We start from the raw sequence: 13,737 nt of genomic DNA on the forward strand, positions 1-13,737 counted from the left end.
ATTGGTTTTTCAGCAAATATTCTAGTTTATAATTTGATCATCTATCGAAAAGTTATTATTCAGCTGTATTTAAAATATAATGCTTAAGAATAACGTAAAATGTGTTTCGTCCTAACTGAAGGATATAGTTTTAAGCATAAACCTATAAACCTATAGGTATAAAACTATACCAAATATCAATTGAGGACGTCCATCTACATTTCGAGACTTTCGAGAGTCTCGTGGAAGTGGTATCGTCTCGTCTCGTCAAAAGGTGGTCTCGTCTCGAGTCTCGTCTCGAATTCTACCCTACGGTCTCGTCTCGAGTCTCGTCTCGAAAACAAGACGAGACTCGAGACGAGACGAGAAAGTATCGAGTCTCGCGGCAACACTAGTCAGAAAAGACACTGCTCTTGAATTTATTTAAAAGTTTTAGTCTAATTTTCAATCTACGGTCCGACAGAGATTCCCATCCGAGTTTATCTAAGAGGTCAGTTACACTATCAAGACTATCGTAACGACCTTTCACATACCTGGCAGCTCTTCTTTGCACGCGTTCTAACTCTGTTATTAAGCCTTTTTCATGAGGGTCCCAAACACTGGCAGCGTATTCCAAATGTGGTCTAACGAGGGAAAAGTAGCTAATTTCTCTCACTTTGTCGTCGCACTTTCCTAATATTCTTTTAACAAAACCCATTTTACGATTAGCTTGACCGGTTATTTCTCGAATATGTTTATTCCACGATAGATCATTATTGAGTCTAACCCCTAGATATTTCACGGATTCAACTGCCTTTAACTGCGTGCCCCGAATGATATAGTTACGCTGTAGGGAGTTATTCTTCTTCCAGAAATTCATTACGACGCATTTTTCCAAATTTAATTCTAACTGCCAAGCATCGCACCAAGCTTGGATAGCAGCAAGGTCATTCGTTAGTTCATCTATATCTTTGCAGGAACGGATTTCTCTGTAAACTACAGCGTCGTCTGCAAATAATCGTAACTTACTCTGCACTACTTCGCCAATGTCGTTTATGTAAAGAAGGAATAGGAGTGGGCCCTTATGTCGAATGTGGGCCCTGAATGCTCTCCAGTAGAGGAGAGGGTCAATGAAAGTCCATAGATTAGTATTAGGCCTTTCGAAATTTGGTGCCAAAACTTGTTTTGTTTCTCAAAATTCGGTACTCGTGCCTGTCACGCTGGAGACCAGTTTTCTATTCTCCGCCGAGAATTTCAAAATTAATAAAATTATATTACAAAGATTATATCCCGGCGAATTTTGTTGAATACCAATCTTAAAATTTCATAGATTAGTTGCTAGTAGTGTGTAGCATAGCGTGAAATTGGACTTTCATCGAGTAACATGTCTTAAAAATGGGAGACAATTCATCTTCCGAAACGTCAGCCTATACGACTGAGTTAACAGGTTGAGAACCCAAGAAGAATCAATCAATTCCATAAATGGATATTTCTCTCGAGAGGTTTGAAGATGCAGTCTTGCGTTCAAGTATGGTTTTATCGTGGGCCCAGGGTGGGAGTTTTTTTTCTAAGAACCACTCGTTATTTAATAATATTTGATGCAGAAAAGATCTGATGTATTCCCGGCTTATGGTGATGTTGAAGTTGTTTCGGGTTTCCCACCGGGTGAGGCTCTCCATCTATGCCGACGTTTCGATGGCCGTGTCGTCCATCGAAAGCCCTGATGTCGATGTACGACACGACCATCGAAACGTCGGCCGAGATGGAGAGCCTCATTATAAATATGAATTTTACACTTTTAAGGTTTGAGGTGGGCTGGTAAATGTACCTATCATTGCAAAAAAATACCACTTCTAATTACCACTCTTAATAGTCCAAGTAGGTAATTGAAATTTCCACTGTAGCATCCGACAAGTTGTAAACGATCGATAGAAAAAAATTCTCCCCGGCGGGGAATCGAACCCCGGTCTCCCGCGTGACAGGCGGGGATACTGACCACTATACTACCGAGGACTCGTGGTTAGTGAGCGAAATTAGAGAATCACAATCATAAAAACATAATAGTCAAATAACACTTTCATCAATTTTGCCGCCATCAAATTTCTAATATATAAGTACGTAATCAAAACAAAAAAAATTGTAATAAAATGTAAATTATTAACTTGCAATAAGAAAGAGACAGAGTAATATTTTACTTCTAAAAAAAGTTATGGTAAGTGCGTTCCCGCAGAGCTAATTTCGTCAAGACGTCATTGTTCACAACCTTGGTTAATAAGAACTGCTCCTAATTAAATTTTCCTCGTCTCGTTAATGATACTCAAAGACGTCGGAAAGAAAACCAATTTTCATGAAGAGTTATGGTATTAGCGGCATACATTTGGCTGGGGGATATTTTTTTTACCTCTCACAGCACATACAACGACCCCAACGGGAATACGAACCCGCGACCTGAGTAGGGAAGGATATTTCCTGAGACAGTAAAAAATTCTCTGGAATTATTGCTAAGAATAACTTGGGATGTTATAATATCTAATGCTATTATAAAGATGTTATAATATCTAATGCTATTATAAATACAATTTTTTTTCTTTTAAGTTCTGATACGGGCCGGAATATTTACTTACATATAGTAGTGTACTTTTACTTATTAAATAGTAATTTTAAATTTCCTTCTTATAAGGTCTGATATGGGCCGGAAAATATACCTGTTATAATTTAAAAAAACTTTAACTATATTTAGTTAGCCGGCGTAAGTAATTGAAATTTCCTTTTAAAATTTTGTCTAGTTGTTTGGTATCGAGAAAAAAACTCTCCCCGGCGGGGAATCGAACCCCGGTCTCCCGCGTGACAGGCGGGGATACTGACCACTATACTACCGAGGACTTGTTTTAAAATAGAATTTTAAGAACTTATCTCCTGTTGATAGTGATAATATTTTCCGCGTAAATTGACTGGTCGGCTTTACGTCCTCATTGCTATGACGACGAGAGGACAAACAATTTCGTCTTGCTCTTCACCAGGCCCGTGCTTGGCCGCCGGGACACCGGGACGCTTCCCGTTGCGCCCTCTAGCCTGGAAATCTTAGGCGCTCTCCTGTTCCGAAAATCACAAACTTTACAGTCGGAATGTCACATTGAGCAGTTAACTTGATTTAAATTATGTATCATCTAGCAGCATAATTAAACACCGCCTTCAGTAAACAATATAATGACTTAAACTAACATATTTCAATCTTTTAAGATTCAATTCAATCTTTAAATCTTATGCGGGTAAGGATTACGAACTTATTTATTATATTTCACACCCCCAGACCTCCCGGTAGTCCGACCCCTGCATTATGCATAGTGCTGTCGCCCTCTGGCCATGGCAGTCCACCGCCGCGGCGCGCCGTAACTTCTTCAGTCCTAGAGTAGGTTTCATATATGATAAATATGTTTTTTTTATAATTTCCTGATCTAAGAGTATCTCCAAGTGCTTTCTCCCGCTTGTATCGTAGTCTACACATTCTGCGCTTGAACATACTCCGCTATTTTCCATCGTCTTGAATCTGAGGCGCGGTTGATGACGAAACATTATGGTTTTGGTGTTATTCTAAAATGAGTGGCATTAAGAAAGGGTAGTACCATTTATTGATGCTATTTCACTACTATTTTTTATGCTATTTCTATTACATGAACTTATATAACATCAATACACTTCATCCAATTTATATATGCACATATTTATTTTTGCACCAATCCCTTCTCTTGTAAAGGCCGTTTTACATGGGGTACGGAATTGCGCAGGTTAGAGCTGCATTAATTTCTAAAATGGCGTGGAGTTGCGCGAATGCATGAACGAAATTAGAACAGGGGCTATTTTGCTGTCTCGCATCCACGCATTGTCGCGTGTGTTCTAGCAATTCACCGCTTTACACGACGCAATTTTGAATGCGCCTTCGCACGCACGTCAGATTGCGCAATTCCGTGTACCGTGTAAAAAGGCCTTAAGGGTTGCATTATTTTTTAGGTACAACGGGTGATACAAGGGGTTGCTGTCACTACGATTACAATTTTTTAAGCGGATTAATATTTTTCAGTTCTATTTCGTTATGAATATGAGGAAGACGCAAAATTTCCGCGGAAAATACACTTTCAAGTCTGAAGAGGCTGAGAAGGGGTATAGCACGGGCCTGCTCTTCACCTTTCATAATGTTGAATAGAGAAATTCAAGGGCGCTGCGTAGAGGAGTCCAAATTCCATCCCACTGAAGGTTGCTATAATAATTTAATCGGCTTTCGAAAATGTCAGCAATGCGGTAATGAGTGCAATGCGCTCCACTTTTTTCAAATTTTTTGCAGTATTAAGCGTATAATTGCGAGGAATAGCATTGAAGAGCCATGAATAGGGTAGTTTCCTTCATCAAAGAAACCGAAAGGCATTGATTGCGATTTGTTACCCACCATTACTGTATTCATAATATACAAATTATTTCGTTTTAGAAATACCGGTTTAGACGAATGGCAATGGTCCATTTTTATCCTCATTTGAAAAGGGCCAGATTGGCGCCCATGCGATGCCACTCCACGTGACGTCACAGGGACCTAGTTTCTATGGGAGAAGATAGGAGTTATACATCGTCTGAGATTACCAATGCACGCATGAGGCGCAGAGCTCAAGGAAACATGTCTTAATAATCACCTATTAAAACTGGCTAAGGTCGGAAAGTTTTCTTCGTTTGATAAGGTATTAATAAACCTTTTTTAAGCCAAGCGCTACCAGCCAGCAAGGTACTCAGCTACCCGCTAGGATCCTGCGTCCTATGAGCGCTCAGAGCCTCGATCAAGGTCACCTCACAAGGCGGGAGGGGGAACCAGAAATACGTAACACGGAGAGATTTCCTTACCCGTCGCGTTTTCGCGCGCTTGAAATTTTTCACTTTTCATTTAATCGCGAAAAATAGATATCGTCATTTAAAAATCTAAAAGCGTGAAATACGTACTCCAGGAGTAATAATCTTCCGATATAGGCAATAAAAAAATAATAGGAAACCACCCTATGTGATTAAAAAAAACATCATCACGAATGCCGATTTCGGTTTAAACCCCTAATTATCCTATTTCCCCGTGAAACTCGGATCAATTTGTCCGACAGCGACGCGAGTGGCAACTTGTGAGTGAAAAGTCACGCGGGAGACCGGGGTTCGATTCCCCTCCGGGGAGGATTTTTTTTACCGTCTTAGGAAATGTCCTTGCCTTCTCAGTCGAAGTTCAAGGGTTCGCATTCCTATTGGATCGGTTGTACGTGTTGTGAGAGGAAAAAAAATACATCCCAACCAAATTTATGGCGCTAATATTATAACTCTACTGGAAAATTGGTTTTCTTTCTGACGTCTTTTAGTCTCGTGAACGAAACGAGGGAAATACGAGCTCTTTTTATCAAGCAAGGTTGTGAATGATTATAATGGACACCTATCCCGAGCGCGATTCGCGCTCGTCGCCGGAATGGCGGTTGAGCATTCCAAACCCTTTAAAACTTATGTTCTAATTAGCTCACTCGTCTATCTTCTTGTACATCCCTTTTCTCCACTACCTCCCTCTCGCCTTCTTCTCCTTCGAAGCTTCGCACTACCCAAGGATGAGTTTTCGAGCTTCCAGCCGGGTGGTCTCCCTCATTCTGCCCACGTTACGGATCTCGAGTCGTGTTCCATCATCAGGGCTGATCAAGGCCGTAGCCAGGGGAGGGATCAAGGGGGATTGGTCCCCCCCCCCCGAAATGAAAAAAATTAAATAGATACTTTATGCTCGCTTGGTGCTCACACGACGATATTATGTAGCGGCGCAGGGACATCTAGTAGTCCAATACGACTTAAGTCAATAATTATCTAAGCGAATTTGTAGGTGCAGTGTGTGAAATAATAGTGCTGTGAATTAGTAGAGAGGTGAGTGACTTATGAGTCTTCTGAGGGACCGCAGAATTGACATCGACACCGAGGAGTTAATTCATTTGGTCGCTGCAAAAAAAGCTAGAAGGCTAAATTCAATTTTATAATAATATTTTTATATTTTCCTTCAAGGGTTTATAATAAATATGTATATTTAACCGTATACGCTATTTTATTTATCTTATAAAAATAATTTTATGTTTGTCTACTATTCCATAAACCCCCCCCGAAAATATTTTCTGGCTACGGCCTTGGGGATGATGGCAAGTGGATGAAGTTGCTGGCTTATATACTACTCATCGGGTGGAAAGATTTTTATAAAAGCTGGTAAACTTCACCCATTCGGCATCAGCCCTGAAGATGGAACAGGACTTGAGATCCGAAACGTCGGCAGAATGGAGAGAGACCACCCGGCTGGAAGCCCGAATAGCCTTATTTGACTATATTCGCCGGGAGAGCATCAGATTTTACTTATCGCACTTACCCTTTTATTCGTGTAAATGTACCAAGCTCATCGCCCATTCCTATCTGAAAATATGAGAACTACAGTCGCATCCAGACGGAAAGCGGCGATAGCTATAAGTTCCCTTAAGCTTTAGTAAGGATGAAGAATAATGCTCAATACCAAAAAAGTTATTTAAGAAGAACTATAAGGAGAATAAGAGAAGAAAGAAGCAAACTGAGATAAATTAAAAAGTGGAAGGCCAAATTGGAAAGGATATATTTCAAGTAGTCTATATCTAAACATCTACATAATACTCTGCGAGCCATCTCAAGGGTGTTTGGCAGGGGGTGGTCAATCGCCAGCATGCAGCATGTAATTTCACTCCGTCATGCACACCACACGGCCAAAAAACGTCACGTATACTAAAAAATTATACTACCATATGCAGTTAGAAATAATAATAAAATTCAGAAACGCTGAATTGAGTTTTAACGCTGCCGTTAATATCTCTTATTGATCGTGGAAAAAGAAGACATTATGAATCTGTCTGTTCTACAGTCTATCACTCTTATTTTTTATATTTAGTGATTGCGTTAATAAGTTAATATTGGAAAGGAAAATAGAAGGGAAGAGAGGGAGAGGAAGGACGAGACACGAAATGCTGACGGACATCAAAGAAGGAAAGAATTAGACAGAGATGAAGAGAGAGGCCCAGGACAGAGTGCTGTGGAGACAATAATTCAGTTGAAACATATCCACGGACGGAATCACCAATGATGATGACCTCAAAAACCACCACCAAATCATCGTAATAGGTCATTTTGTATCACCTCTCCTCTTTATTAAAGTGTTAGAGTTTAATTATACTCTTGCCTAGTCATGCCAACACTCCTCTACGGCCTGAGATCTTTGCCTACGTTAAACTAATCCGTATAAAGCTATAAATATTCCTAAACAAACCCCTCTGTATGCTACTGAACTTCTTACTGTTAATCAGAATATCCGACACCCTTTCCGATCAGGTCTAAATTCTCCACAGCTAATTGAAATTTCCGTTGCAACATCCATTGAGTAGTAAAAAAAATTGAGAAAAAAGATTCTCCCCGGCGGGGAATCGAATCCCGGTCTCGTATACTAAGAAGGAATTTAAAGAATCAAATTAATATAGACATAATAGTCAAAAGATACTTTTATCAATTCTGTCGCCTCCAAATTTCTAATGTATAAATACGTAACCGAAACAAAAAAAATGTAATAAAATTAAATTATTAACTTACAATAAGAAAGAGACAGAGTAGTATTTTACTTCTAAAAAAAGTTAAGGGAAGTGCTTTCCCGCGGAGCTAATTTTGCCAATACGTCATTGTTCATGGCCTTGGTTGATAAAAACAGCTCCTAATTTAATTTCCCTCGTCTCGTTCATGAAACTGAAAGACGTCAGAAGGAAAACCAATTTTCTAGTAGAGTTATATTATTAGCGGCATAAATTTGGTTGGTGTATTTTTTTACCTCTCACAGTACGTGCAACTAACCCGATGGGAATGCGAACCCGTGACCTTCGACTGAGTAGGCAAGGATAATTTTTAAGACGGTAAAAAAATTCTCTGTAATATTTGCTAAGAATAACTTGGGATGTGATAATGTCTATTGCAATTATAAATATAAATTTCTTTCTCGTAAAGTCTTATTTGGGCCGGAATTGTGCTTAAAAATAGTAATGTACTTTTAATATTAAATAGTAGGTAATTATTGATGCAATTATAAATGTAAATTTCCTTCTAGTAAGGGTTCAGCTTGGAGGTTTTCGGAGTTACTACCGCGTAGATTCATCTCTGCAGACGACAGTTTCGCCGGCATTGCAGCAGACTTTTTCAGGTCAATGAAGTGGAGATCCGTGGTATCGCCCGTCTCCTATACACCCCGTCGGAGGCCGGTGTCTTCTCATTGGCTGGTTCAGGATTGTAATTGTGTATTGAGATACCACGGATCTCCAATAGGGTAGTTTCCTTCATTAAATAAAACGAAATGCATTGATTGCTATTCGTTACCCACCATTAGGGATTTCGTAATATACACATTATTTGGTTTTTTAGAAATCCCAGTTTAAACGAATGGCGATGGTCAATTTTAACCTCATTTGAAAAAGGCCAGATTGGCGCCCATGCGATTCCACTCCACCTGACGTCACAGGGACCTAGTTTCTACACGAGAGGATAGGAGTTTTACATCGTCTGAGATTACCAATGCATGCATGAGGCACATAGCTCAGGGAAACATGTCTTAATAATCACCTATTAAAACTGGCTAAGGTCGGAAAGTTTCCTTCGTTTGATAGGGTATTAATAATCCATATTTAAGCCAAGCGCTACCTGATAGCAGCCTGCGTCGTATCAGCACTCAAGCCTCGCCTCAAGGTCACCTCACAGGGCGGCAGCGGGAACCAGAAATACGTCACACGGACTTTTCCCATCATTCCTACTTAGCCGTCGCGTTTTCGCGCGCTTGAAAATTTTCACTTTTCGTTTAATCGCGAAAAATAGATATCGTCATTCGAAAATCTAAGAGCGTGAAATGCGTACTCCAGGAGTAATAATCTTTCGATTTAGGCAATAAAAAAGTAATAGGAAACCACCCTATTCATTTGACCTGAAGATGGCCGCTGCAATGCAGGCGAAACTGTCGTGTGAAGAGATGAATCTACGCGGTAGTAACCCCGAACCTCAACGCTCAATACTCGCCACAGCGCGAAAGCCTACGCAAATAATTCCTTCTAGTAAGTTCTAATATGCACCGGAAAATGTACTTATCATAGTAAAAAAATATTACTATATGTAAATAGACTGCGTAAGCAGTAGAATCTCCATTATAGAATTTGTTGTTTGAAATTGAGGAAAAAAAATCCTCCCCGGCGGGGAATCGAACCCCGGTCTCCCACGTGACAGGCGGGGATACTGACCACTATACTACCGAGGATCAGTTAATAGATAGGTGGATTTTAAGGAACTTAGAATCGCGACAGTGGTGGTCATGCTATGCGCGTGTAATAGGTAGGAAAATTGTCACCAAGGCCGTAGCAGGCTAAAGGTTAGGTAGGAAGTATGCATAAGATATCTCTTAAGCATTTCGAGAGCCTAGGGGGGTTTTAAACCATGGAACCATCAGCCTGCTATGGCCTTGATAGTAAACGCGTCAAATTTCCAATACATTTTCCACGCGTAACGTGATTATAACTAACACGACATTAACTTCCTTAAAATCCAGGGTTCTGTTATCTCATCCTCAGTAGTATAGTGGTCAGTATCAGGAGAATTTTTTTCCTATTCACCACACTGCTCACATGCCGCATTTATATAATCGCTTGAATTAGACCCGTTAGAATTGTTATTCGACGCAGGATATTATCATATTCACGTACTGACAGGCGGTAAATTTTTCAAAATGGTAATAATTGAAATTACCGCACTGAGAGAACAGGTTTGGATGCTACACCCTTAACCCTTTTGGGCGGGGAGGTTTGGGTGCGCCATCAAGAATCATGCGACGTCAGAACTAACTCTTTGTATGTGAGAACCAAAGGCAAATAATGTCACATCTAACACGTCCAGTCAACGTCCTTTGGATGGGAGAACCAAATGTATGGTTAGTGCACTCTACCGGTTTAGGTGCGAAATCTAAATCTATTGTTACGCGCTCTGGTGGCAATCTCATGAAGCTCTCTCGCACCCGCAGTTCTGTGTTCAGCCGTGGAAGCCGTAGACACGTGTGGACTTGTTGTGGGCAAAACGGGCGAACTCTGCTGCCTCTTGTGCTTCGTTGCTCTTGCTGCTCGAGATTATGGACGAGCGGACGGCGAATTTCTTATCGAAGGCTGGACTTGGAGTCTATATCCATGTGTTCGCTGGTAAGTTGCGAGTTGTTGTTTATTCTCACGGCCATTTTGTGTTTATTCTCACCGCCATGTTGCATTAATTCTCATGCCCGCACTACCACCCTTTGCTTATGAGTTCTTCTGATTCCTATTGTTATCTTTATGTGCTTATTAAAACAAAGTTCAAACTCTCAGATCATATTTTGTCGGAAGTGCTGCTGTGCTTATTAACATTGACCTTTATTTATTGAGGTTAAATTGTCTCACGTTTCTTGTATATCCCGATGATATTTATAATATGTTGTGATTGTATTTTAGTAATATTTTATGTTATTGGCATAGAATTTGATAATGATATTAATTCACTGTGTTTTGTGCACTTTTTATGATATTATAACGGTGGATTCATCGAGTCTTGCGGAGTAATCATCGAGAGCGTTGGCACGGAGGTTATTGACGAGGAAAGGAGAATGAACAAGAAGAGATTGAGAACAATTGTGTGTTTGGAGTGAATTTTATGTAACTGTGTGCTTATATATTGGAAATAAATGTTCCTTCTATTGTTCTACAAATGGGGATATTTATTTTTCCACCCACGCACATTACAATATGTTGAATTATGTGATAATAGATAGGTATTATGACAACTACAGAGCTAGGTTTTCTCATTTTTTAGTTGCACTGTTAGAAATGGGTTGAAAAAGAACAATATTAAAGTGTAGTGGGGCTGAATAGGAGGGAGGAAGGAGTAGGGGCGCAATCCTTTGGGCAGGTGATCTAAACTTTTCATTCGGCATCCAAACATTGTTTTGATGAGCTACCCAACGCTTTGGTTCTCACACCCAAAGTACTCGTCATCTTCTTTGGATGTAGCAACCAAAGGAGTAGTTGGAACATCCAACTCCTCATCACCCATTCCCTTTGGGTGACACAACCAAATGTATGGACAAGTCCTTTCCTTCACCTCAGCTTTGGGTGTGACACCCAAACCTACGATTCTCATATCCAAAGTGTTTTTTCAGTGCGAGGACTTTTTACCTGGAAATGAATTTTAAGATGTTTCCCTGGTCGTTATCATATTGAGCATGAAATTATGGGATAGACACAAGGTAATCAATAGTTTTAAGTCCAGGCTCGGGGTACTCAATAATATACATCTTACCGACATTTGGGATTAGATCCTACAGTTTCTGCAACGTACATAATTCTTCATCAATTTACTCTTTACTGAGACTTTCGTATATTCCTTTCCACTTCTTCTTGTTTTACTTACGTGATTCGTTGAATACTTTTGTTGTATTTTAATTATAAAAAAGGTAAAATTAAAAAATTATATAAATTGTTACTAGAAACAAAAAGTTGAACGGAGCATTAAATGAAAACAAAAATATTTACCTTGTAAATAACATCATCATTGCAATTTTCAAAAAATGCTTCCACATGCTCTAGGTGTTTATTTTTAATCTTCTGCGAACACCAGCAACACACAACATAGAGAAATGCGCGTAAAACATTTTTGTATTGCCAACTAGCTGGTTGGTGTGAAAATAGTTGTTCGGGACAGCTTTTGTACGCGCCTAAAGCTGTACGCAGCTTTTGTACGCGCTTAGCTCGAACTCTTATCAAAAACGGATACTTTTTCGTCACAACTGTAATATATACACTGAAAAAACACTTTGGATATGAGAAACGTAGGTTTGGGTGTCACACCCAAAGCTGAGGTGAAGGAAAGGACTTGTCCATACATTTGGTTGTGTCACCCAAAGGAAATGGGTGATGAGGAGTTGGATGTTCCAACTACTCCTTTGGTTGCTACATCCAAAGAAGATGGATGAGTACTTTGGGTGTGAGAACCAAAGCGTTGGGTAGCTCATCAGAACAACGTTTGGATGCCGAATGAAAACTTTAGATCACCTGCCCAAAAGATGGCGCCCCTACCCCTTCCTCCCTCCTGTTCAATTCCACTACACCTTAGTATTGTTCTTTTTCAACACATTTTGAAATAGGCCACTAAGACAGTGCAACTAAAAAACGAGAAAACCTAGCTCTGTGATTATCATAATATCTATTATCACATAATTCAACTCATTGTAACATGCGCGGGTGGAAAAATAAATATCCATATCTGTAGAACACTAGAAAGAACATTTATTTCCAATATATAAACACACAGTTACATAAAATTCACTCCAAACACAATTTTTCTCAATCTCTTCTTGTTCATTCTCCTTTCCTCGTCAATAAACTCCGTGCCAACGCTCTCGATGATTACTCCGCAAGGCTCTCGATGAATCCACCGTTATAATATCATAAAAAGTGCACAAAACACAGTGAATTAATATCATTACCAAATTTTATGCAATAACATAAAATATTATTAAAATACAATCTCAACATGTTATAAATATCATCGGGAAATACAAGAAACGTGAGACAATTTAACCTCAATAAATAAAGGTCAATGTCAATAAGCACAGCAGCACTTCCGACAAAATATGATCTGAGAGTTTGATCTTTGTTTTAATAAGGACATAGAGATAACAATGGGAATATGAAGAACTCATAAGCAAAGGGTGGTAGTGCGGGCATGAGAATTAATGCAACATGGCGGTGATAATAAACACAAAATGGCCGTGAGAATAAACAACAACTCGCAACTTACCAGCGAACACATGGATATAGGCTCCAAGTCCAGCCTTCGATAAGAAATTCGCCGTCCCCTCGTCCATAATCTCGAGCAGCAAGAGCAACGAAGCACAAGCGGCAGCAGAGTTCGCCCGTTTTGCCCACAACAAGTCCACACGTGTCTACGGCTTCCACCGCTGAACACAGAACTGCCGGTGCTAGAGAGCTTCATGAGATTGCCACCAGAGCGCGTAACAATAGATTTAGATTTCGTTCCTAAACCGGTTCAGTGCACTAACCATAACTTTGGTTCTCCCATCCAAAGGACGATGACTGGACGTGTTTGGTGTGACATTCTTTGCCTTTGGTTCTCACATCCAAAGAGTTAGTTCTGACGTCGCATGATTCTTGATGGCGCATCCAAATCTCCCCGCTCAAAAGAGTTTAGGGTGTAGCATCCAAACCTGTTCTCTCAGTGTAATCTTCAAATACATTTATGAAGTAAAAACTTAGTTAAGAACCAAAGCAAGAGGCCTGACTTGAAGTGATAGTGAGAGGAGTATATGCACTTGTCTACTTAATTACCAATCAGCATTTGTTGTTATAAATCAATAAAGTTATGCACACATGGATTGCAAAGACACCTGCGACGCCTCAGTTCTGTTTTGCACGCATTACATTAGCTCTTCGTTTACATCAAACAGGTCGTTGAGGCTTTAAATCATTTATATCAAAGATTTGAATTTATAGATCACTAATTTTTGGGTACTTTTAATGACTTTTTCCGAGTTATGGGTTAATGTTGGTGCTTAGCTCGAACTCGGAAAAATGGATACTTTTTTCGCCACCACTGTAATATATACTCTTCAAATGCGTTTATGAAGTAAAACTTAAGTTAAGAACCAATATACTTCAGAGC

At 39.7% G+C, this 13,737-nt stretch overlaps 3 non-coding genes across 3 annotated transcripts; all 3 read right to left on the reverse strand.

Annotated features, from left to right (window-relative positions):
• Positions 1-1,899: 1,899 nt before the first annotated feature.
• Positions 1,900-1,971, reverse strand: Trnad-guc. Its single transcript has one exon. It is a non-coding gene; the product is annotated as a tRNA-Asp (tRNA).
• Positions 1,972-2,768: 797 nt separating this feature from the next.
• Positions 2,769-2,840, reverse strand: Trnad-guc. Its single transcript has one exon. It is a non-coding gene; the product is annotated as a tRNA-Asp (tRNA).
• A 6,386-nt stretch (positions 2,841-9,226) lies between these two features.
• On the reverse strand, positions 9,227-9,298 carry Trnad-guc. Its single transcript has one exon. It is a non-coding gene; the product is annotated as a tRNA-Asp (tRNA).
• Between the last annotated feature and the right edge of the window lie 4,439 nt (positions 9,299-13,737).

Source organism: Ischnura elegans, chromosome 8, assembly GCF_921293095.1.
Source record: "Ischnura elegans chromosome 8, ioIscEleg1.1, whole genome shotgun sequence".
Classification (NCBI taxonomy): domain Eukaryota; kingdom Metazoa; phylum Arthropoda; class Insecta; order Odonata; family Coenagrionidae; genus Ischnura; species Ischnura elegans.